We start from the raw sequence: 24,592 nt of genomic DNA, 5'->3' as shown, positions 1-24,592 counted from the left end.
ATAAAAACTAGAGAGAATCATTCTCAGAAACCACTTTGTGATGTGTGCGTTCCACTCACAGAGTTTAACCTTTCTTTTCATAGAGCAGTCTGTAAACACTCTGATTGTAATGTCTGCAAGTGGATATTTGGACCTCTTTGTGGATTTCGTTGGAAGCGGGATTTCTTCATCTAATGCTACACAGAAGATTTCTCAATAACTTCGTTGATTTGTGTGTGTTCAACTAACAGAGTTGAACCTTCCTTTAGACAGAGCAGATTGGAAACCCTCTTTTTGAGGAATTTGCATGTGGAGATTTCAAGCGTTTTTGGGCCATCGGTGGAAAAGGAAATATCCTCGTATAAAAACTAGAGAGAATCATTCTCAGAAACCACTTTGTGATGTGTGCGATCCACTCACAGAGTTTAACCTTTCTTTTCATAGAGCAGTTTGGAAACACTCTGTTTGTGAAGTCTGCAAGTGGATATTTGGACCTCTTGGAGGATTTTGTTGGAAGCGGGATTTCTTCATCTAATGCTAGAAGGAAGAATTCTCAGAAACTACTTTGATTTGTGTGTGTTCAACTCACAGAGTTGAACCTTCCTTTAGACAGAGCAGATTGGAAACCCTCTTTTTGAGGAATTTGCATGTGGAGATTTCAAGCGTTTTGGGGTCTTCGGTAGAAAAGGAAATATCCTCGTATAAAAGGTAGAGAGAATCATTCTCAGAAACTACTTTGTGATGTGTGCGTTCCACTCACAGAGTTTAACCTTTCTTTTCATAGGGCTGTTTGTAAACACTCTGTTTGTAAAGTCTGCAAGTGGATATGTGGACCTCTTTGTGGATTTCGTTGGAAGCGGGATTTCTTCATCTAATGCTACACAGAAGATTTCTCAGTAACTTCGTTGATTTGTGTGTGTTCAACTAACAGAGTTGAACCTTCCTTTAGACAGAGCAGATTGGAAACCCTCTTTTTGAGGAATATGCATGTGGAGATTTCAAGCACTTTGGGGCCAACGGTAGAAAAGGAAATCTCCTCGTATGAAAACAAGAGAGAATCATTCTCAGAAACCACTTTGTGATGTGTGCGATCCACTCACAGAGTTTAACCTTTCTTTTCATAGAGCAGTTTGGAAACACTCTGTTTGTGAAGTCTGCAAGTGGATATTTGGACCTCTTGGAGGATTTCGTTGGAAGCGGGATTTCTTCATCTAATGCTAGAAGGAAGAATTCTCAGCAACTTCTTTGATTTGTGTGTGTTCAACTCACAGAGTTGAACCTTCCTTTAGAGCAGATTGGAAACCCTCTTTTTGAGGAATTTGCATGTGGAGATTTCAAGCGTTTTTGGGCCATCGGTAGAAAAGGAAATATCCTTGTATAAAAACTAGAGAGAATCATTCTCAGAAACCAGTTTGTGATGTGTGCGATCCACTCACAGAGTTTAACCTTTCTTTTCATAGAGCAGTTTGGAAACACTCTGTTTGTGAAGTCTGCAAGTGGATATTTGGACCTCTTGGAGGATTTCGTTGGAAGCGGGATTCCTTCATCTAATGCTAGAAGGAAGAATTCTCAGAAACTTCTTTGATTTGTGTGTGTTCAACTCACAGAGTTGAACCTTCCTTTAGACAGAGCAGATTGGAAACCCTCTTTTTGAGGAATATGCATGTGGAGATTTCAAGCATTTTGTGGCCAACGGTAGAAAAGGAAATCTCCTCGTATAAAAACAAGAGAGAATCATTCTCAGAAACCACTTTGTGATGTGTGCGATCCACTCACAGAGTTTAACCTTTCTTTTCATAGAGCAGTTTGGAAACACTCTGTTTGTGAAGTCTGCAAGTGGATATTTGGACCTCTTGGAGGATTTCGTTGGAAGCGGGATTTCTTCATCTAATGCTAGAAGGAAGAATTCTCAGAAACTTCTTTGATTTGTGTGTGTTCAACTCACAGAGTTGAACCTTCCTTTAGACAGAGCAGATTGGAAACCCTCTTTTTGAGGAATTTGCATGTGGAGATTTCAAGCGTTTTTGGGCCATCGGTAGAAAAGGAAATATCCTTGTATAAAAACTAGAGAGAATCATTCTCAGAAACCAGTTTGTGATGTGTGCGATCCACTCACAGAGTTTAACCTTTCTTTTCATAGAGCAGTTTGGAAACACTCTGTTTGTGCAGTCTGCAAGTGGATATTTGGACCTCTTGGAGGATTTCGTTGGAAGCGGGATTTCTTCATCTAATGCTAGAAGGAAGAATTCTCAGAAACTTCTTTGATTTTTGTGTGTTCAACTCACAGAGTTGAACCTTCCTTTAGACAGAGCAGATTGGAAACCCTCTTTTTGAGGAATTTGCATGTGGAGATTTCAAGCGTTTTTGGGCCATCGGTAGAAAAGGAAATATCCTTGTATAAAAACTAGAGAGAATCATTCTCAGAAACCAGTTTGTGATGTGTGCGATCCACTCACAGAGTTTAACCTTTCTTTTCATAGAGCAGTTTGGAAACACTCTGTTTGTGAAGTCTGCAAGTGGATATTTGGACCTCTTGGAGGATTTCGTTGGAAGCGGGATTCCTTCATCTAATGCTAGAAGGAAGAATTCTCAGAAACTTCTTTGATTTGTGTGTGTTCAACTCACAGAGTTGAACCTTCCTTTGGACAGAGCAGATTGGAAACCCTCTTTTTGAGGAATATGCATGTGGAGATTTCAAGCATTTTGTGGCCAACGGTAGAAAAGGAAATATCCTCGTATAAAAACTAGAGAGAATCATTTTCAGAAACTACTTTGTGATGTGTGTGTTCCACTCACAGAGTTTAACCTTTCTTTTCATAGAGCAGTTTGGAAACACTCTGGTTTTGAAGTCTGCAAGGGGATATTTGGACCTCTTTGAGGATTTCATTGGAAGCGGGATTTCTTCATCTAATGCTAGAAGGAAGAATTCTCAGAAACTTCTTTGATTTGTGTGTGTTGAACTCACAGAGTTGAACCTTCCTTTAGACAGAGCAGATTGGAAACCCTCTTTTGGAGGAATTTGCACGTGGAGATTTCAAGCGTTTTGGGGCCATCGGTAGAAAAGGAAATATCCTCGTATAAAAACTAGAGAGAATCATTCTCAGCAACCACTTTGTGATGTGTGCGTTCCACTCACAGAGTTTAACCTTTCTTTTCATAGAGCAGTTTGTAAACACTCTGTTTGTAAAGTCTGCAGGTGGATATATGGACCTCTTTGTGGATTTCGTTGGAAGCGGTATTTCTTCATCTAATGCTACACAGAAGATTTCTCAGTAACTTCGTTGATTTGTGTGTGTTCAACTAACAGAGTTGAACCTTCCTTTAGACAGAGCAGATTGGAAACCCTCTTTTTGAGGAATATGCATGTGGAGATTTCAAGCACTATGGGGCCAACGGTAGAAAAGGAAATCTCCTCGTATAAAAACAAGAGAGAATCATTCTCAGAAACTACTTTGTGATGTGTGCGTTCCACTCACAGAGTTTAACCTTTCTTTTCATAGGGCTGTTTGTAAACACTCTGTTTGTAAAGTCTGCAAGTGGATATGTGGACCTCTTTGTGGATTTCGTTGGAAGCGGGATTTCTTCATCTAATGCTACACAGAAGATTTCTCAGTAACTTCGTTGATTTGTGTGTGTTCAACTAACAGAGTTGAACCTTCCTTTAGACAGAGCAGATTGGAAATCCTCTTTTTGAGGAATATGCATGTGGAGATTTCAAGCACTTTGGGGCCAACGGTAGAAAAGGAAATCTCCTCGTATAAAAACAAGAGAGAATCATTCTCAGAAACTACTTTGTGATGTGTGCGTTCCACTCACAGAGTTTAACCTTTCTTTTGAAAGAGCAGTTTGTAAACACTCTGTTTGTAAAGTCTGCAATTGGATATTTGGACCTCTTTGAGGATTTCGTTGGAAGCGGGATTTCTTCATCTAATGCTAGAAGGAAGAATTCTCAGAAACTTCTTTGATTTTTGTGTGTTCAACTCACAGAGTTGAACCTTCCTTTAGACAGAGCCGATTGGAAACACTCTTTTTTAGGAATTTGCATGTGGAGATTTCAAGCGTTTTGGGGTCATCGGTAGAAAAGGAAATATCCTCGTATAAAAACTAGAGAGAATCATTCTCAGAAACCACTTTGTGATGTGTGCGTTCCACTCACAGAGTTTAACCTTTCTTTTCATAGAGCAGTTTGTAAACACTCTGTTTGTAAAGTCTGCAAGTGGATATTTGGACCTCTTTGAGGATTTCGTTGGAAGCGGGATTTCTTCATCTAATGCTAGAAGGAAGAATTCTCAGAAACTTCTTTGATTTTTGTGTGTTCAACTCACAGAGTTGAACCTTCCTTTAGACAGAGCAGATTGGAAACACTCTTTTTGAGGAATTTGCATGTGGAGATTTCAAGCGTTTTGGGGCCATCGGTAGAAAAGGAAATATCCTCGTATAAAAACTAGAGAGAATCATTCTCAGAAACCACTTTGAGACGTGTGCGTTCCACTCACAGAGTTTAACCTTTCTTTTCATAGAGCAGTTTGTAAACACTCTGTTTGTAAAGTCTGCAAGTGGATATTTGGACCTCTTTGTGGATTTCGTTGGAAGCGGGATTTCTTCATCTAATGCTACACAGAAGATTTCTCAGTAACTTCGTTGATTTGTGTGTGTTCAACTAACAGAGTTGAACCTTCCTTTAGACAGAGCAGATTGGAAACCCTCTTTTTGAGGAATATGCATGTGGAGATTTCAAGCACTTTGGGGCCAACGGTAGAAAAGGAAATCTCCTCGTATAAAAACAAGAGAGAATCATTCTCAGAAACTACTTTGTGATGTGTGCGTTCCACTCACAGAGTTTAACCTTTCTTTTGAAAGAGCAGTTTGTAAACACTCTGTTTGTAAAGTCTGCAAGTGGATATTTGGACCTCTTTGAGGATTTCGTTGGAAGCGGGATTTCTTCATCTAATGCTAGAAGGAAGAATTCTCAGAAACTTCTTTGATTTGTGTGTGTTTAACTCACAGAATTGAACCTTCCTTTAGACAGAGCAGATTGGAAACACTCTTTTTTAGGAATTTGCATGTGGAGATTTCAAGCGTTTTGGGGCCATCGGTGGAAAAGGAAATATCCTCGTATAAAAACTAGAGAGAATCATTCTCAGAAACCACTTTGTGATGTGTGCGATCCACTCACAGAGTTTAACCTTTCTTTTCATAGAGCAGTTTGGAAACACTCTGTTTGTGAAGTCTGCAAGTGGATATTTGGACCTCTTGGAGGATTTTGGTGGAAGCGGGATTTCTTCATCTAATGCTAGAAGGAAGAATTCTCAGAAACTTCTTTGATTTGTGTGTGTTCAACTCACAGAGTTGAACCTTCCTTTAGACAGAGCAGATTGGAAACCCTCTTTTTGAGGAATTTGCATGTGGAGATTTCAAGCGTTTTGGGGCCATCGGTAGAAAAGGAAATATCCTCGTATAAAAGGTAGAGAGAATCATTCTCAGAAACTACTTTGTGATGTGTGCGTTCCACTCACAGAGTTTAACCTTTCTTTTCATAGGGCTGTTTGTAAACACTCTGTTTGTAAAGTCTGCAAGTGGATATGTGGACCTCTTTGTGGATTTTGTTGGAAGCGGGATTCCTTCATCTAATGCTAGAAGGAAGAATTCTCAGAAACTTCTTTGATTTGTGTGTGTTCAACTCACAGAGTTGAACCTTCCTTTAGACAGAGCAGATTGGAAACCCTCTTTTTGAGGAATATGCATGTGGAGATTTCAAGCATTTTGTGGCCAACGGTAGAAAAGGAAATCTCCTCGTATAAAAACAAGAGAGAATCATTCTCAGAAACCACTTTGTGATGCGTGCGATCCACTCACAGAGTTTAACCTTTCTTTTCATAGAGCAGTTTGGAAACACTCTGTTTGTGAAGTCTGCAAGTGGATATTTGGACCTCTTGGAGGATTTCGTTGGAAGCGGGATTTCTTCATCTAATGCTAGAAGGAAGAATTCTCAGAAACTTCTTTGATTTGTGTGTGTTCAACTCACAGAGTTGAACCTTCCTTTAGACAGAGCAGATTGGAAACCCTCTTTTTGAGGAATTGCATGTGGAGATTTCAAGCGTTTTTGGGCCATCGGTAGAAAAGGAAATATCCTTGTATAAAAACTAGAGAGAATCATTCTCAGAAACCAGTTTGTGATGTGTGCGATCCACTCACAGAGTTTAACCTTTCTTTTCATAGAGCAGTTTGGAAACACTCTGTTTGTGAAGTCTGCAAGTGGATATTTGGAACTCTTGGAGGATTTCATTGGAAGCGGGATTCCTTCATCTAATGCTAGAAGGAAGAATTCTCAGAAACTTCTTTGATTTGTGTGTGTTCAACTCACAGAGTTGAACCTTCCTTTAGACAGAGCAGATTGGAAACCCTCTTTTTGAGGAATATGCATGTGGAGATTTCAAGCATTTTGTGGCCAACGGTAGAAAAGGAAATATCCTCGTATAAAAACTAGAGAGAATCATTTTCAGAAACTACTTTGTGATGTGTGTGTTCCACTCACAGAGTTTAACCTTTCTTTTCATAGAGCAGTTTGGAAACACTCTGGTTTTGAAGTCTGCAAGGGGATATTTGGACCTCTTTGAGGATTTCATTGGAAGCGGGATTTCTTCATCTAATGCTAGAAGGAAGAATTCTCAGAAACTTCTTTGATTTGTGTGTGTTGAACTCACAGAGTTGAACCTTCCTTTAGACAGAGCAGATTGGAAACCCTCTTTTGGAGGAATTTGCACGTGGAGATTTCAAGCGTTTTGGGGCCATCGGTAGAAAAGGAAATATCCTCGTATAAAAACTAGAGAGAATCATTCTCAGCAACCACTTTGTGATGTGTGCGTTCCACTCACAGAGTTTAACCTTTCTTTTCATAGAGCAGTTTGTAAACACTCTGTTTGTAAAGTCTGCAGGTGGATATATGGACCTCTTTGTGGATTTCGTTGGAAGCGGTATTTCTTCATCTAATGCTACACAGAAGATTTCTCAGTAACTTCGTTGATTTGTGTGTGTTCAACTAACAGAGTTGAACCTTCCTTTAGACAGAGCAGATTGGAAACCCTCTTTTTGAGGAATATGCATGTGGAGATTTCAAGCACTATGGGGCCAACGGTAGAAAAGGAAATCTCCTCGTATAAAAACAAGAGAGAATCATTCTCAGAAACTACTTTGTGATGTGTGCGTTCCACTCACAGAGTTTAACCTTTCTTTTCATAGGGCTGTTTGTAAACACTCTGTTTGTAAAGTCTGCAAGTGGATATGTGGACCTCTTTGTGGATTTCGTTGGAAGCGGGATTTCTTCATCTAATGCTACACAGAAGATTTCTCAGTAACTTCGTTGATTTGTGTGTGTTCAACTAACAGAGTTGAACCTTCCTTTAGACAGAGCAGATTGGAAACCCTCTTTTTGAGGAATATGCATGTGGAGATTTCAAGCACTTTGGGGCCAACGGTAGAAAAGGAAATCTCCTCGTATAAAAACAAGAGAGAATCATTCTCAGAAACTACTTTGTGATGTGTGCGTTCCACTCACAGAGTTTAACCTTTCTTTTGAAAGAGCAGTTTGTAAACACTCTGTTTGTAAAGTCTGCAATTGGATATTTGGACCTCTTTGAGGATTTCGTTGGAAGCGGGATTTCTTCATCTAATGCTAGAAGGAAGAATTCTCAGAAACTTCTTTGATTTTTGTGTGTTCAACTCACAGAGTTGAACCTTCCTTTAGACAGAGCCGATTGGAAACACTCTTTTTTAGGAATTTGCATGTGGAGATTTCAAGCGTTTTGTGGTCATCGGTAGAAAAGGAAATATCCTCGTATAAAAACTAGAGAGAATCATTCTCAGAAACCACTTTGTGATGTGTGCGTTCCACTCACAGAGTTTAACCTTTCTTTTCATAGAGCAGTTTGTAAACACTCTGTTTGTAAAGTCTGCAAGTGGATATTTGGACCTCTTTGAGGATTTCGTTGGAAGCGGGATTTCTTCATCTAATGCTAGAAGGAAGAATTCTCAGAAACTTCTTTGATTTGTGTGTGTTTAACTCACAGAATTGAACCTTCCTTTAGACAGAGCAGATTGGAAACACTCTTTTTTAGGAATTTGCATGTGGAGATTTCAAGCGTTTTGGGGCCATCGGTAGAAAAGGAAATATACTCGTATAAAAACTAGAGAGAATCATTCTCAGAAACCACTTTGTGATGTGTGCGTTCCACTCACAGAGTTTAACCTTTCTTTTCATAGAGCAGTCTGTAAACACTCTGATTGTAAAGTCTGCAAGTGGATATTTGGACCTCTTTGTGGATTTCGTTGGAAGCGGGATTTCTTCATCTAATGCTACACAGAAGATTTCTCAATAACTTCGTTGATTTGTGTGTGTTCAACTAACAGAGTTGAACCTTCCTTGAGACAGAGCAGATTGGAAACCCTCTTTTTGAGGAATTTGCATGTGGAGATTTCAAGCGTTTTTGGGCCATCGGTGGAAAAGGAAATATCCTCGTATAAAAACTAGAGAGAATCATTCTCAGAAACCACTTTGTGATGTGTGCGATCCACTCACAGAGTTTAACCTTTCTTTTCATAGAGCAGTTTGGAAACACTCTGTTTGTGAAGTCTGCAAGTGGATATTTGGACCTCTTGGAGGATTTTGTTGGAAGCGAGATTTCTTCATCTAATGCTAGAAGGAAGAATTCTCAGAAACTTCTTTGATTTGTGTGTGTTCAACTCACAGAGTTGAACCTTCCTTTAGACAGAGCAGATTGGAAACCCTCTTTTTGAGGAATTTGCATGTGGAGATTTCAAGCGTTTTGGGGCCATCGGTAGAAAAGGAAATATCCTCGTATAAAAGGTAGAGAGAATCATTCTCAGAAACTACTTTGTGATGTGTGCGTTCCACTCACAGAGTTTAACCTTTCTTTTCATAGGGCTGTTTGTAAACACTCTGTTTGTAAAGTCTGCAAGTGGATATGTGGACCTCTTTGTGGATTTCGTTGGAAGCGGGATTTCTTCATCTAATGCTACACAGAAGATTTCTCAGTAACTTCGTTGATTTGTGTGTGTTCAACAAACAGAGTTGAACCTTCCTTTAGACAGAGCAGATTGGAAACCCTCTTTTTGAGGAATATGCATGTGGAGATTTCAAGCACTATGGGGCCAACGGTAGAAAAGGAAATCTCCTCGTATAAAAACAAGAGAGAATCATTCTCAGAAACCACTTTGTGATGTGTGCGATCCACTCACAGAGTTTAACCTTTCTTTTCATAGAGCAGTTTGGAAACACTCTGTTTGTGAAGTCTGCAAGTGGATATTTGGACCTCTTGGAGGATTTTGTTGGAAGCGGGATTTCTTCATCTAATGCTAGAAGGAAGAATTCTCAGAAACTTCTTTGATTTGTGTGTGTTCAACTCACAGAGTTGAACCTTCCTTTAGACAGAGCAGATTGGAAACCCTCTTTTTGAGGAATTTGCATGTGGAGATTTCAAGCGTTTTTGGGCCATCGGTAGAAAAGGAAATATCCTTGTATAAAAACTAGAGAGAATCATTCTCAGAAACCAGTTTGTGATGTGTGCGATCCACTCACAGAGTTTAACCTTTCTTTTCATAGAGCAGTTTGGAAACACTCTGTTTGTGAAGTCTGCAAGTGGATATTTGGACCTCTTGGAGGATTTCGTTGGAAGCGGGATTTCTTCATCTAATGCTAGAAGGAAGAATTCTCAGAAACTTCTTTGATTTGTGTGTGTTCAACTCACAGAGTTGAACCTTCCTTTAGACAGAGCAGATTGGAAACCCTCTTTTTGAGGAATTTGCATGTGGAGATTTCAAGCGTTTTTGGGCCATCGGTAGAAAAGGAAATATCCTTGTATAAAAACTAGAGAGAATCATTCTCAGAAACCAGTTTGTGATGTGTGCGATCCACTCACAGAGTTTAACCTTTCTTTTCATAGAGCAGTTTGGAAACACTCTGTTTGTGAAGTCTGCAAGTGGATATTTGGACCTCTTTGAGGATTTCGTTGGAAGCGGGATTCCTTCATCTAATGCTAGAAGGAAGAATTCTCAGAAACTTCTTTGATTTGTGTGTGTTCAACTCACAGAGTTGAACCTTCCTTTAGACAGAGCAGATTGGAAACCCTCTTTTTGAGGAATATGCATGTGGAGATTTCAAGCATTTTGTGGCCAACTGTAGAAAAGGAAATATCCTCGTATAAAAACTAGAGAGAATCATTTTCAGAAACTACTTTGTGATGTGTGTGTTCCACTCACAGAGTTTAACCTTTCTTTTCATAGAGCAGTTTGGAAACACTCTGGTTTTGAAGTCTGCAAGGGGATATTTGGACCTCTTTGAGGATTTCATTGGAAGCGGGATTTCTTCATCTAATGCTAGAAGGAAGAATTCTCAGAAACTTCTTTGATTTGTGTGTGTTGAACTCACAGAGTTGAACCTTCCTTTAGACAGAGCAGATTGGAAACCCTCTTTTGGAGGAATTTGCATGTGGAGATTTCAAGCGTTTTGGGGCCATCGGTAGAAAAGGAAATATCCTCGTATAAAAACTAGAGAGAATCATTCTCAGAAACCACTTTGTGATGTGTGCGATCCACTCACAGAGTTTAACCTTTCTTTTCATAGGGCAGATTGTAAACACTCAGTAAAGTCTGCAAGTGGATATATGGACCTCTTTGTGGATTTCGTGGGAAGCGGGATTTCTTCATCTAATGCTACACAGAAGATTTCTCAGTAAATTCGTTGATTTGTGTGTGTTCAACTAACAGAGTTGAACCTTCCTTTAGACAGAGCAGATTGGAAACCCTCTTTTTGAGGAATATGCATGTGGAGATTTCAAGCACTTTGGGGCCAACGGTAGAAAAGGAAATCTCCTCGTACAAAAACAAGAGCGAATCATTCTCAGAATCTACTTTGTGATGTGTGCGTTCCACTCACAGAGTTTAACTTTTCTTTTCATAGAGCAGTTTGGAAACACTCTGTTTGTAAAGTCTGCAAGTGGATATTTGGACCTCTTTGAGGATTTCGTTGGAAGCGGGATTTCTTCATCTAATGCTAGAAGGAAGAATTCTCAGAAACTTCTTTGATTTGTGAGTGTTCAACTCACAGAGTTGAACCTTCCTTTAGACAGAGCAGATTGGAAACCCTCTTTTTGAGGAATATGCATGTGGAGATTTCAAGCATTTTGTGGCCAACGGTAGAAAAGGAAATATCCTCGTATAAAAACTAGAGAGAATCATTTTCAGAAACTGCTTTGTGATGTGTGTGTTCCACTCACAGAGTTTAACCTTTCTTTTCATAGAGCAGTTTGGAAACACTCTGGTTTTGAAGTCTGCAAGGGGATATTTGGACCTCTTTGAGGATTTCATTGGAAGCGGGATTTCTTCATCTAATGCTAGAAGGAAGAATTCTCAGAAACTTCTTTGATTTGTGTGTGTTGAACTCACAGAGTTGAACCTTCCTTTAGACAGAGCAGATTGGAAACCCTCTTTTTGAGGAATTTGCACGTGGAGATTTCAAGCGTTTTGGGGCCATCGGTAGAAAAGGAAATATCCTCGTATAAAAACTAGAGAGAATCATTCTCAGAAACCACTTTGTGATGTGTGCGTTCCACTCACAGAGTTTAACCTTTCTTTTCATAGAGCAGTTTGTAAACACTCTGTTTGTAAAGTCTGCAGGTGGATATATGGACCTCTTTGTGGATTTCGTTGGAAGCGGTATTTCTTCATCTAATGCTACACAGAAGATTTCTCAGTAACTTCGTTGATTTGTGTGTGTTCAACTAACAGAGTTGAACCTTCCTTTAGACAGAGCAGATTGGAAACCCTCTTTTTGAGGAATATGCATGTGGAGATTTCAAGCACTATGGGGCCAACGGTAGAAAAGGAAATCTCCTCGTATAAAAACAAGAGAGAATCATTCTCAGAAACTACTTTGTGATGTGTGCGTTGCACTCACAGAGTTTAACCTTTCTTTTCATAGAGCAGTTTGGAAACACTCTGTTTGTAAAGTCTGCAAGTGGATATTTGGACCTCTTTGAGGATTTCGTTGGAAGCGGGATTTCTTCATCTAATGCTAGACGGAAGAATTTTCAGAAACTTCTTTGATTTGTGTGTGTTCAACTCACAGAGTTGAACCTTCCTTTAGACAGAGCAGATTGGAAACACTCTTTTTTAGGAATTTGCATGTGGAGATTTCAAGCGTTTTGGGGTCTTCGGTAGAAAAGGAAATATCCTCGTATAAAAAATAGAGAGAATCATTCTCAGAAACCACTTTGTGATGTGTGCATTCCACTCACAGAGTTTAACCTTTCTTTTCATAGAGCAGTTTGTAAACACTCTGTTTGTAAAGTCTGCAAGTGGATATTTGGACCTCTATGTGGATCTCGTTGGAAGCGGGATTTCTTCATCTAATGCTACACAGAAGATTTCTCAATAACTTCGTTGATTTGTGTGTGTTCAACTAACAGAGTTGAACCTTCCTTTAGACACAGCAGATTGGAAACCCTCTTTTTGAGGAATTTGCATGTGGAGATTTCAAGCGTTTTTGGGCCATCGGTAGAAAAGGAAATATCCTCGTATAAAAACTAGAGAGAATCATTCTCAGAAACCACTTTGTGATGTGTGCGATCCACTCACAGAGTTTAACCTTTCTTTTCATAGGGCAGTTTGTAAACACTCTGTTTGTAAAGTCTGCAAGTGGATATATGGACCTCTTTGTGGATTTCGTTGGAAGCGGGATTTCTTCATGTAATGCTACACAGAAGATTTCTCAGTAAATTCGTTGATTTGTGTGTCTTCAACTAACAGAGTTGAACCTTCCTTTAGACAGAGCAGATTGGAAACCCTCTTTTTGAGGAATATGCATGTGGAGATTTCAAGCACTTTGGGGCCAACGGTAGAAAAGGAAATCTCCTCGTATAAACACAAGAGCGAATCATTCTCAGAAACTACTTTGTGATGTGTGCGTTCCACTCACAGAGTTTAACCTTTCTTTTCATAGAGCAGTTTGGAAACACTCTGTTTGTAAAGTCTGCAAGTGGATATTTGGACCTCTTTGAGGATTTCATTGGAAGCGGGATTTCTTCATCTAATGCTAGAAGGAAGAATTCTCAGTAAATTCTTTGATTTGTGTGTGTTGAACTCACAGAGTTGAACCTTCCTTTAGACAGAGCAGATTGGAAACCCTCTTTTTGAGGAATATGCATGTGGAGATTTCAAGCATTTTGTGGCCAACGGTAGAAAAGGAAATATCCTCGTATAAAAACTAGAGAGAATCATTTTCAGAAACTACTTTGTGATGTGTGTGTTCCACTCACAGAGTTTAACCTTTCTTTTCATAGAGCAGTTTGGAAACACTCTGGTTTTGAAGTCTGCAAGGGGATATTTGGACCTCTTTGAGGATTTCATTGGAAGCGGGATTTCTTCATCTAATGCTAGAAGGAAGAATTCTCAGAAACTTCTTTGATTTGTGTGTGTTGAACTCACAGAGTTGAACCTTCCTTTAGACAGAGCAGATTGGAAACCCTCTTTTTGAGGAATTTGCACGTGGAGATTTCAAGCGTTTTGGGGCCATCGGTAGAAAAGGAAATATCCTAGTATAAAAACTAGACAGAATCATTCTCAGAAACCACTTTGTGATGTGTGCGTTCCACTCACAGAGTTTAACCTTTCTTTTCATAGAGCAGTTTGTAAACACTCTGTTTGTAAAGTCTGCAGGTGGATATATGGACCTCTTTGTGGATTTCGTTGGAAGCGGTATTTCTTCATCTAATGCTACACAGAAGATTTCTCAGTAACTTCGTTGATTTGTGTGTGTTCAACTAACAGAGTTGAACCTTCCTTTAGACAGAGCAGATTGGAAACCCTCTTTTTGAGGAATATGCATGTGGAGATTTCAAGCACTATGGGGCCAACGGTAGAAAAGGAAATCTCCTCGTATAAAAACAAGAGAGAATCATTCTCAGAAACTACTTTGTGATGTGTGCGTTCCACTCACAGAGTTTAACCTTTCTTTTCATAGAGCAGTTTGGAAACACTCTGTTTGTAAAGTCTGCAAGTGGATATTTGGACCTCTTTGAGGATTTCGTTGGAAGCGGGATTTCTTCATCTAATGCTAGAAGGAAGAATTCTCAGAAACTTCTTTGATTTGTGTGTGTTCAACTCACAGAGTTGAACCTTCCTTTAGACAGAGCAGATTGGAAACACTCTTTTTTAGGAATTTGCATGTGGAGATTTCAAGCGTTTTGGGGTCATCGGTAGAAAAGGAAATATCCTCGTATAAAAACTAGAGAGAATCATTCTCAGAAACCACTTTGTGATGTGTGCGTTCCACTCACAGAGTTTAACCTTTCTTTTCATAGAGCAGTTTGTAAACACTCTGTTTGTAAAGTCTGCAAGTGGATATTTGGACCTCTTTGAGGATTTCTTTGGAAGCGGGATTTCTTCATCTAATGCTAGAAGGAAGAATTCTCAGAAACTTCTTTGATTTGTGTGTGTTCAACTCACAGAGGTGAACCTTCCTTTAGACAGAGCAGATTGGAAACCCTCTTTTTGAGGAATATGCATGTGGAGATTTCAAGCATTTTGTGGCCAACGGTAGAAAAGGAAATATCCTCGTATAAAAACTAGAGAGAATCATTTTCAGAAACTACTTTGTGATGTGTGTGTTCCACTCACAGAGTTTAACCTTTCTTTTCATAGAGCAGTTTGGAAACACTCTGGTTTTGAAGTCTGCAAGGGGATATTTGGACCTCTTTGAGGATTTCATTGGAAGCGGGATTTCTTCATCTAATGCTAGAAGGAAGAATTCTCAGAAACTTCTTTGATTTGTGTGTGTTGAACTCACAGAGTTGAACCTTCCTTTAGACAGAGCAGATTGGAAACCCTCTTTTTGAGGAATTTGCACGTGGAGATTTCAAGCGTTTTGGGGCCATCGGTAGAAAAGGAAATATCCTAGTATAAAAACTAGAGAGAATCATTCTCAGAAACCACTTTGTGATGTGTGCGTTCCACTCACAGAGTTTAACCTTTCTTTTCATAGAGCAGTTTGTAAACACTCTGTTTGTAAAGTCTGCAGGTGGATATATGGACCTCTTTGTGGATTTCGTTGGAAGCGGTATTTCTTCATCTAATGCTACACAGAAGATTTCTCAGTAACTTCGTTGATTTGTGTGTGTTCAACTAACAGAGTTGAACCTTCCTTTAGACAGAGCAGATTGGAAACCCTCTTTTTGAGGAATATGCATGTGGAGATTTCAAGCACTATGGGGCCAACGGTAGAAAAGGAAATCTCCTCGTATAAAAACAAGAGAGAATCATTCTCAGAAACTACTTTGTGATGTGTGCGTTCCACTCACAGAGTTTAACCTTTCTTTTCATAGAGCAGTTTGGAAACACTCTGTTTGTAAAGTCTGCAAGTGGATATTTGGACCTCTTTGAGGATTTCATTGGAAGCGGGATTTCTTCATCTAATGCTAGAAGGAAGAATTCTCAGAAACTTCTTTGATTTGTGTGTGTTCAACTCACAGAGTTGAACCTTCCTTTAGACAGAGCAGATTGGAAACACTCTTTTTTAGGAATTTGCATGTGGAGATTTCTAGCGTTTTGGGGTCTTCGGTAGAAAAGGAAATATCCTCGTATAAAAACTAGAGAGAATCATTCTCAGAAACCACTTTGTGATTTGTCCGTTCCACTCACAGAGTTTAACCTTTCTTTTCATAGAGCAGTTTGGAAACACTCTGTTTGTAAAGTCTGCAAGTGGATATTTGGACCTCTTTGTGGATTTCGTTGGAAGCGGGATTTCTTCATCTAATGCTACACAGAAGATTTCTCAATAACTTCGTTGATTTGTGTGTGTTCAACTAACAGAGTTGAACCTTCCTTTAGACACAGCAGATTGGAAACCCTCTTTTTGAGGAATTTGCATGTGGAGATTTCAAGCGTTTTTGGGCCATCGGTAGAAAAGGAAATATCCTCGTATAAAAACTAGAGAGAATCATTCTCAGAAACCACTTTGTGATATGTGCGATCCACTCACAGAGTTTAACCTTTCTTTTCATAGGGCAGTTTGTAAACACTCTGTTTGTAAAGTCTGCAAGTGGATATATGGACCTCTTTGTGGATTTCGTTGGAAGCGGGATTTCTTCATCTAATGCTACACAGAAGATTTCTCAGTAAATTCGTTGATTTGTGTGTGTTCAACTAACAGAGTTGAACCTTCCTTTAGACAGAGCAGATTGGAAACCCTCTTTTTGAGGAATATGCATGTGGAGATTTCAAGCACTTTGGGGCCAACGGTAGAAAAGGAAATCTCCTCGTATAAAAACAAGAGCGAATCATTCTCAGAAACTACTTTGTGATGTGTGCGTTCCACTCACAGAGTTTAACCTTTCTTTTCATAGAGCAGTTTGGAAACACTCTGTTTGTAAAGTCTGCAAGTGGATATTTTGACCTCTTTGTGGATTTCGTTGGAAGCGGGATTTCTTCATCTAATGCTACACAGAAGATTTCTCAATAACTTCGTTGATTTGTGTGTGTTCAACTAACAGAGTTGAACCTTCCTTTAGACACAGCAGATTGGAAACCCTCTTTTTGAGGAATTTGCATGTGGAGATTTCAAGCGTTTTTGGGCCATCGGTAGAAAAGGAAATATCCTCGTATAAAAACTAGAGAGAATCATTCTCAGAAACCACTTTGTGATGTGTGCGATCCACTCACAGAGTTTAACCTTTCTTTTCATAGGGCAGTTTGTAAACACTCTGTTTGTAAAGTCTGCAAGTGGATATGTGGACCTCTTTGTGGATTTTGTTGGAAGCGGGATTTCTTCATCTAATGCTACACAGAAGATTTCTCAGTAAATTCGTTGATTTGTGTGTGTTCAACTAACAGAGTTGAACCTTCCTTTAGACAGAGCAGATTGGAAACCCTCTTTTTGAGGAATATGCATGTGGAGATTTCAAGCACTTTGGGGCCAACGGTAGAAAAGGAAATCTCCTCGTATAAAAACAAGAACGAATCATTCTCAGAAACCACTTTGTGATGTGTGCGATCCACTCACAGAGTTTAACCTTTCTTTTCATAGAGCAGTTTGGAAACACTCTGTTTGTGAAGTCTGCAAGTGGATATTTGGACCTCTTGGAGGATTTCGTTGGAAGCGGGATTTCTTCATCTAATGCTAGAAGGAAGAATTCTCAGAAACTTCTTTGATTTGTGTGTGTTCAACTCACAGAGTTGAACCTTCCTTTAGACAGAGCAGTTTGGAAACCCTCTTTTTGAGGAATTTGCATGTGGAGATTTCAAGCGTTTTTGGGCCATCGGTGGAAAAGGAAATATCCTCGTATAAAAACTAGAGAGAATCATTCTCAGAAACCACTTTGTGATGTGTGCGATCCACTCACAGAGTGTAACCTTTCTTTTCATAGAGCAGTTTGGAAACACTCTGTTTGTGAAGTCTGCAAGTGGATATTTGGACCTCTTGGAGGATTTTGTTGGAAGCGGGATTTCTTCATCTAATGCTAGAAGGAAGAATTCTCAGAAACTTCTTTGATTTGTGTGTGTTCAACTCAGAGAGTTGAACCTTCCTTTAGACAGAGCAGATTGGAAACCCTCTTTTTGAGGAATTTGCATGTGGAGATTTCAAGCGTTTTGGGGCCATCGGTAGAAAAGGAAATATCCTCGTATAAAAGGTAGAGAGAATCATTCTCAGAAACTACTTTGTGATGTGTGCGTTCCACTCACAGAGTTTAACCTTTCTTTTCATAGGGCTGTTTGTAAACACTCTGTTTGTAAAGTCTGCAAGTTGATATGTGGACCTCTTTGTGGATTTTGTTGGAAGCGGGATTTCTTCATCTAATGCTACACAGAAGATTTCTCAGTAACTTCGTTGATTTGTGTGTGTTCAACTAACAGAGTTGAACCTTCCTTTAGACAGAGCAGATTGGAAACCCTCTTTTTGAGGAATATGCATGTGGAGATTTCAAGCACTTTGGGGCCAACGGTAGAAAAGGAAATCTCCTCGTATAAAAACAAGAGAGAATCATTCTCAGAAACCACTTTGTGATGTGTGCGATCCACTCACAGAGTTTAACCTTTCTTTTCATAGAGCAGTTTGGAAACACTCTGTTTGTGAAGTCTGCAAGTGGATATTTGGACCTCTTGGAGGATTTCGTTGGAAGCGGGATTTCTTCATCTAATGCTAGAAGGAAGAATTCTCAGAAACTTCTTTGATTTGTGTGTGTTCAACTCACAGAGTTGAACCTTCCTTTAGACAGAGCAGTTTGGAAACCCTCTTTTTGAGGAATTTGCATGTGGAGATTTCAAGCGTTTTTGGGCCATGGGTAGAAAAGGAAATATCCTTGGATAAAAACTAGAGAGAATCATTCTCAGAAACCAGTTTGTGATGTGTGCGATCCACTCACAGAGTTTAACCTTTCTTTTCATAGAGCAGTTTGGAAACACTCTGTTTGTGAAGTCTGCAAGTGGATATTTGGACCTCTTGGAGGATTTCGTTGGAAGCGGGATTTCTTCATCTAATGCTAGAAGGAAGAATTCTCAGAAACTTCTTTGATTTGTGTGTGTTCAACTCACAGAGTTGAACCTTCCTTTAGACAGAGCAGATTGGAAACCCTCTGTTTGAGGAATTTGCATGTGGAGATTTCAAGCGTTTTTGGGCCATCGGTAGAAAAGGAAATATCCTTGTATAAAAACTAGAGAGAATCATTCTCAGAAACCAGTTTGTGATGTGTGCGATCCACTCACAGAGTTTAACCTTTCTTTTCATAGAGCAGTTTGGAAACACTCTGTTTGTGAAGTCTGCAAGTGGATATTTGGACCTCTTGGAGGATTTCGTTGGAAGCGGGATTCCTTCATCTAATGCTAGAAGGAAGAATTCTCAGAAACTTCTTTGATTTGTGTGTGTTCAACTCACAGAGTTGAACCTTCCTTTAGACAGAGCAGATTGGAAACCCTCTTTTTGAGGAATATGCATGTGGAGATTTCAAGCATTTTGTGGCCAACGGTAGAAAAGGAAATATCCTCGTATAAAAACTAGAGAGAATCATTTTCAGAAACTACTTTGTGATGTGTGTGTTCCACTCACAGAGTTTAACCTTTCTTTTCATAGAGCAGTTTGGAAACACTCTGGTTTTGAAGTCTGCAAGGGGATATTTGGACCTCTTTGAGGATTTCATTGGAAGCGGGATTTCTTCATCTAATGCCAGAAGGAAGAATTCTCAGAAACTTCTTTGATTTGTGTGTGTTGAACTCACAGAGTTGAGCCTTCCTTTAGACAGAGCAGATTGGAAACCCTCTTTTGGAGGAATTTGCACGTGGAGATTTCAAGCGTTTTGGGGCCATCGGTAGAAAAGGAAATATCCTCGTATAAAAACTAGAGAGAATCATTCTCAGCAACCACTTTGTGATGTGTGCGTTCCACTCACAGAGTTTAACCTTTCTTTTCATAGAGCAGTTTGTAAACACTCTGTTTGTAAAGTCTGCAGGTGGATATATGGACCTCTTTGTGGATGTCGTTGGAAGCGGTATTTCTTCATCTAATGCTACACAGAAGATTTCTCAGTAACTTCGTTGATTTGTGTGTGTTCAACTAACAGAGTTGAACCTTCCTTTAGACAGAGCAGATTGGAAACCCTCTTTTTGAGGAATATGCATGTGGAGATTTCAAGCACTATGGGGCCAACGGTAGAAAAGGAAATCTCCTCGTATAAAAACAAGAGAGAATCATTCTCAGAAACTACTTTGTGATGTGTGCGTTGCACTCACAGAGTTTAACCTTTCTTTTCATAGAGCAGTTTGGAAACACTCTGTTTGTAAAGTCTGCAAGTGGATATTTGGACCTCTTTGAGGATTTCATTGGAAGCGGGATTTCTTCATCTAATGCTAGAAGGAAGAATTTTCAGAAACTTCTTTGATTTGTGTGTGTTCAACTCACAGAGTTGAACCTTCCTTTAGACAGAGCAGATTGGAAACACTCTTTTTTAGGAATTTGCATGTGGAGATTTCAAGCGTTTTGGGGTCTTCGGTAGAAAAGGAAATATCCTCGTATAAAAAATAGAGAGAATCATTCTCAGAAACCACTTTGTGATGTGTGCATTCCACTCACAGAGTTTAACCTTTCTTTTCATAGAGCAGTTTGTAAACACTCTGTTTGTAAAGTCTGCAAGTGGATATTTGGACCTCTATGTGGATCTCGTTGGAAGCGGGATTTCTTCATCTAATGCTACACAGAAGATTTCTCAATAACTTCGTTGATTTGTGTGTGTTCAACTAACAGAGTTGAACCTTCCTTTAGACACAGCAGATTGGAAACCCTCTTTTTGAGGAATTTGCATGTGGAGATTTCAAGCGTTTTTGGGCCATCGGTAGAAAAGGAAATATCCTCGTATAAAAACTAGAGAGAATCATTCTCAGAAACCACTTTGTGATGTGTGCGATCCACTCACAGAGTTTAACCTTTCTTTTCATAGGGCAGTTTGTAAACACTCTGTTTGTAAAGTCTGCAAGTGGATATATGGACCTCTTTGTGGATTTCGTTGGAAGCGGGATTTCTTCATGTAATGCTACACAGAAGATTTCTCAGTAAATTCGTTGATTTGTGTGTCTTCAACTAACAGAGTTGAACCTTCCTTTAGACAGAGCAGATTGGAAACCCTCTTTTTGAGGAATATGCATGTGGAGATTTCAAGCACTTTGGGGCCAACGGTAGAAAAGGAAATCTCCTCGTATAAACACAAGAGCGAATCATTCTCAGAAACTACTTTGTGATGTGTGCGTTCCACTCACAGAGTTTAACCTTTCTTTTCATAGAGCAGTTTGGAAACACTCTGTTTGTAAAGTCTGCAAGTGGATATTTGGACCTCTTTGAGGATTTCATTGGAAGCGGGATTTCTTCATCTAATGCTAGAAGGAAGAATTCTCAGTAAATTCTTTGATTTGTGTGTGTTGAACTCACAGAGTTGAACCTTCCTTTAGACAGAGCAGATTGGAAACCCTCTTTTTGAGGAATATGCATGTGGAGATTTCAAGCATTTTGTGGCCAACGGTAGAAAAGGAAATATCCTCGTATAAAAACTAGAGAGAATCATTTTCAGAAACTACTTTGTGATGTGTGTGTTCCACTCACAGAGTTTAACCTTTCTTTTCATAGAGCAGTTTGGAAACACTCTGGTTTTGAAGTCTGCAAGGGGATATTTGGACCTCTTTGAGGATTTCATTGGAAGCGGGATTTCTTCATCTAATGCTAGAAGGAAGAATTCTCAGAAACTTCTTTGATTTGTGTGTGTTGAACTCACAGAGTTGAACCTTCCTTTAGACAGAGCAGATTGGAAACCCTCTTTTTGAGGAATTTGCACGTGGAGATTTCAAGCGTTTTGGGGCCATCGGTAGAAAAGGAAATATCCTAGTATAAAAACTAGACAGAATCATTCTCAGAAACCACTTTGTGATGTGTGCGTTCCACTCACAGAGTTTAACCTTTCTTTTCATAGAGCAGTTTGTAAACACTCTGTTTGTAAAGTCTGCAGGTGGATATATGGACCTCTTTGTGGATTTCGTTGGAAGCGGTATTTCTTCATCTAATGCTACACAGAAGATTTCTCAGTAACTTCGTTGATTTGTGTGTGTTCAACTAACAGAGTTGAACCTTCCTTTAGACAGAGCAGATTGGAAACCCTCTTTTTGAGGAATATGCATGTGGAGATTTCAAGCACTATGGGGCCAACGGTAGAAAAGGAAATCTCCTCGTATAAAAACAAGAGAGAATCATTCTCAGAAACTACTTTGTGATGTGTGCGTTCCACTCACAGAGTTTAACCTTTCTTTTCATAGAGCAGTTTGGAAACACTCTGTTTGTAAAGTCTGCAAGTGGATATTTGGACCTCTTTGAGGATTTCGTTGGAAGCGGGATTTCTTCATCTAATGCTAGAAGGAAGAATTCTCAGAAACTTCTTTGATTTGTGTGTGTTCAACTCACAGAGTTGAACCTTCCTTTAGACAGAGCAGATTGGAAACACTCTTTTTTAGGAATTTGCATGTGGAGATTTCAAGCGTTTTGGGGTCATCGGTAGAAAAGGAAATATCCTCGTATAAAAACTAGAGAGAATCATTCTCAGAAACCACTTTGTGATGTGTGCGTTCCACTCACAGAGTTTAACCTTTCTTTTCATAGAGCAGTTTGTAAACACTCTGTTTGTAAAGTCTGCAAGTGGATATTTGGACCTCTTTGAGGATTTCTTTGGAAGCGGGATTTCTTCATCTAATGCTAGAAGGAAGAATTCTCAGAAACTTCTTTGATTTGTGTGTGTTCAACTCACAGAGGTGAACCTTCCTTTAGACAGAGCAGATTGGAAACCCTCTTTTTGAGGAATATGCATGTGGAGATTTCAAGCATTTTGTGGCCAACGGTAGAAAAGGAAATATCCTCGTATAAAAACTAGAGAGAATCATTTTCAGAAACTACTTTGTGATGTGTGTGTTCCACTCACAGAGTTTAACCTTTCTTTTCATAGAGCAGTTTGGAAACACTCTGGTTTTGAAGTCTGCAAGGGGATATTTGGACCTCTTTGAGGATTTCATTGGAAGCGGGATTTCTTCATCTAATGCTAGAAGGAAGAATTCTCAGAAACTTCTTTGATTTGTGTGTGTTGAACTCACAGAGTTGAACCTTCCTTTAGACAGAGCAGATTGGAAACCCTCTTTTTGAGGAATTTGCACGTGGAGATTTCAAGCGTTTTGGGGCCATCGGTAGAAAAGGAAATATCCTAGTATAAAAACTAGAGAGAATCATTCTCAGAAACCACTTTGTGATGTGTGCGTTCCACTCACAGAGTTTAACCTTTCTTTTCATAGAGCAGTTTGTAAACACTCTGTTTGTAAAGTCTGCAGGTGGATATATGGACCTCTTTGTGGATTTCGTTGGAAGCGGTATTTCTTCATCTAATGCTACACAGAAGATTTCTCAGTAACTTCGTTGATTTGTGTGTGTTCAACTAACAGAGTTGAACCTTCCTTTAGACAGAGCAGATTGGAAACCCTCTTTTTGAGGAATATGCATGTGGAGATTTCAAGCACTATGGGGCCAACGGTAGAAAAGGAAATCTCCTCGTATAAAAACAAGAGAGAATCATTCTCAGAAACTACTTTGTGATGTGTGCGTTCCACTCACAGAGTTTAACCTTTCTTTTCATAGAGCAGTTTGGAAACACTCTGTTTGTAAAGTCTGCAAGTGGATATTTGGACCTCTTTGAGGATTTCATTGGAAGCGGGATTTCTTCATCTAATGCTAGAAGGAAGAATTCTCAGAAACTTCTTTGATTTGTGTGTGTTCAACTCACAGAGTTGAACCTTCCTTTAGACAGAGCAGATTGGAAACACTCTTTTTTAGGAATTTGCATGTGGAGATTTCTAGCGTTTTGGGGTCTTCGGTAGAAAAGGAAATATCCTCGTATAAAAACTAGAGAGAATCATTCTCAGAAACCACTTTGTGATTTGTCCGTTCCACTCACAGAGTTTAACCTTTCTTTTCATAGAGCAGTTTGGAAACACTCTGTTTGTAAAGTCTGCAAGTGGATATTTGGACCTCTTTGTGGATTTCGTTGGAAGCGGGATTTCTTCATCTAATGCTACACAGAAGATTTCTCAATAACTTCGTTGATTTGTGTGTGTTCAACTAACAGAGTTGAACCTTCCTTTAGACACAGCAGATTGGAAACCCTCTTTTTGAGGAATTTGCATGTGGAGATTTCAAGCGTTTTTGGGCCATCGGTAGAAAAGGAAATATCCTCGTATAAAAACTAGAGAGAATCATTCTCAGAAACCACTTTGTGATATGTGCGATCCACTCACAGAGTTTAACCTTTCTTTTCATAGGGCAGTTTGTAAACACTCTGTTTGTAAAGTCTGCAAGTGGATATATGGACCTCTTTGTGGATTTCGTTGGAAGCGGGATTTCTTCATCTAATGCTACACAGAAGATTTCTCAGTAAATTCGTTGATTTGTGTGTGTTCAACTAACAGAGTTGAACCTTCCTTTAGACAGAGCAGATTGGAAACCCTCTTTTTGAGGAATATGCATGTGGAGATTTCAAGCACTTTGGGGCCAACGGTAGAAAAGGAAATCTCCTCGTATAAAAACAAGAGCGAATCATTCTCAGAAACTACTTTGTGATGTGTGCGTTCCACTCACAGAGTTTAACCTTTCTTTTCATAGAGCAGTTTGGAAACACTCTGTTTGTAAAGTCTGCAAGTGGATATTTTGACCTCTTTGTGGATTTCGTTGGAAGCGGGATTTCTTCATCTAATGCTACACAGAAGATTTCTCAATAACTTCGTTGATTTGTGTGTGTTCAACTAACAGAGTTGAACCTTCCTTTAGACACAGCAGATTGGAAACCCTCTTTTTGAGGAATTTGCATGTGGAGATTTCAAGCGTTTTTGGGCCATCGGTAGAAAAGGAAATATCCTCGTATAAAAACTAGAGAGAATCATTCTCAGAAACCACTTTGTGATGTGTGCGATCCACTCACAGAGTTTAACCTTTCTTTTCATAGGGCAGTTTGTAAACACTCTGTTTGTAAAGTCTGCAAGT

Source organism: Gorilla gorilla, chromosome 8 (genome assembly GCF_029281585.2).
Source record: "Gorilla gorilla gorilla isolate KB3781 chromosome 8, NHGRI_mGorGor1-v2.1_pri, whole genome shotgun sequence".
Classification (NCBI taxonomy): Eukaryota; Metazoa; Chordata; class Mammalia; order Primates; family Hominidae; genus Gorilla; species Gorilla gorilla.
This window is presented reverse-complemented; position numbering follows the sequence as displayed.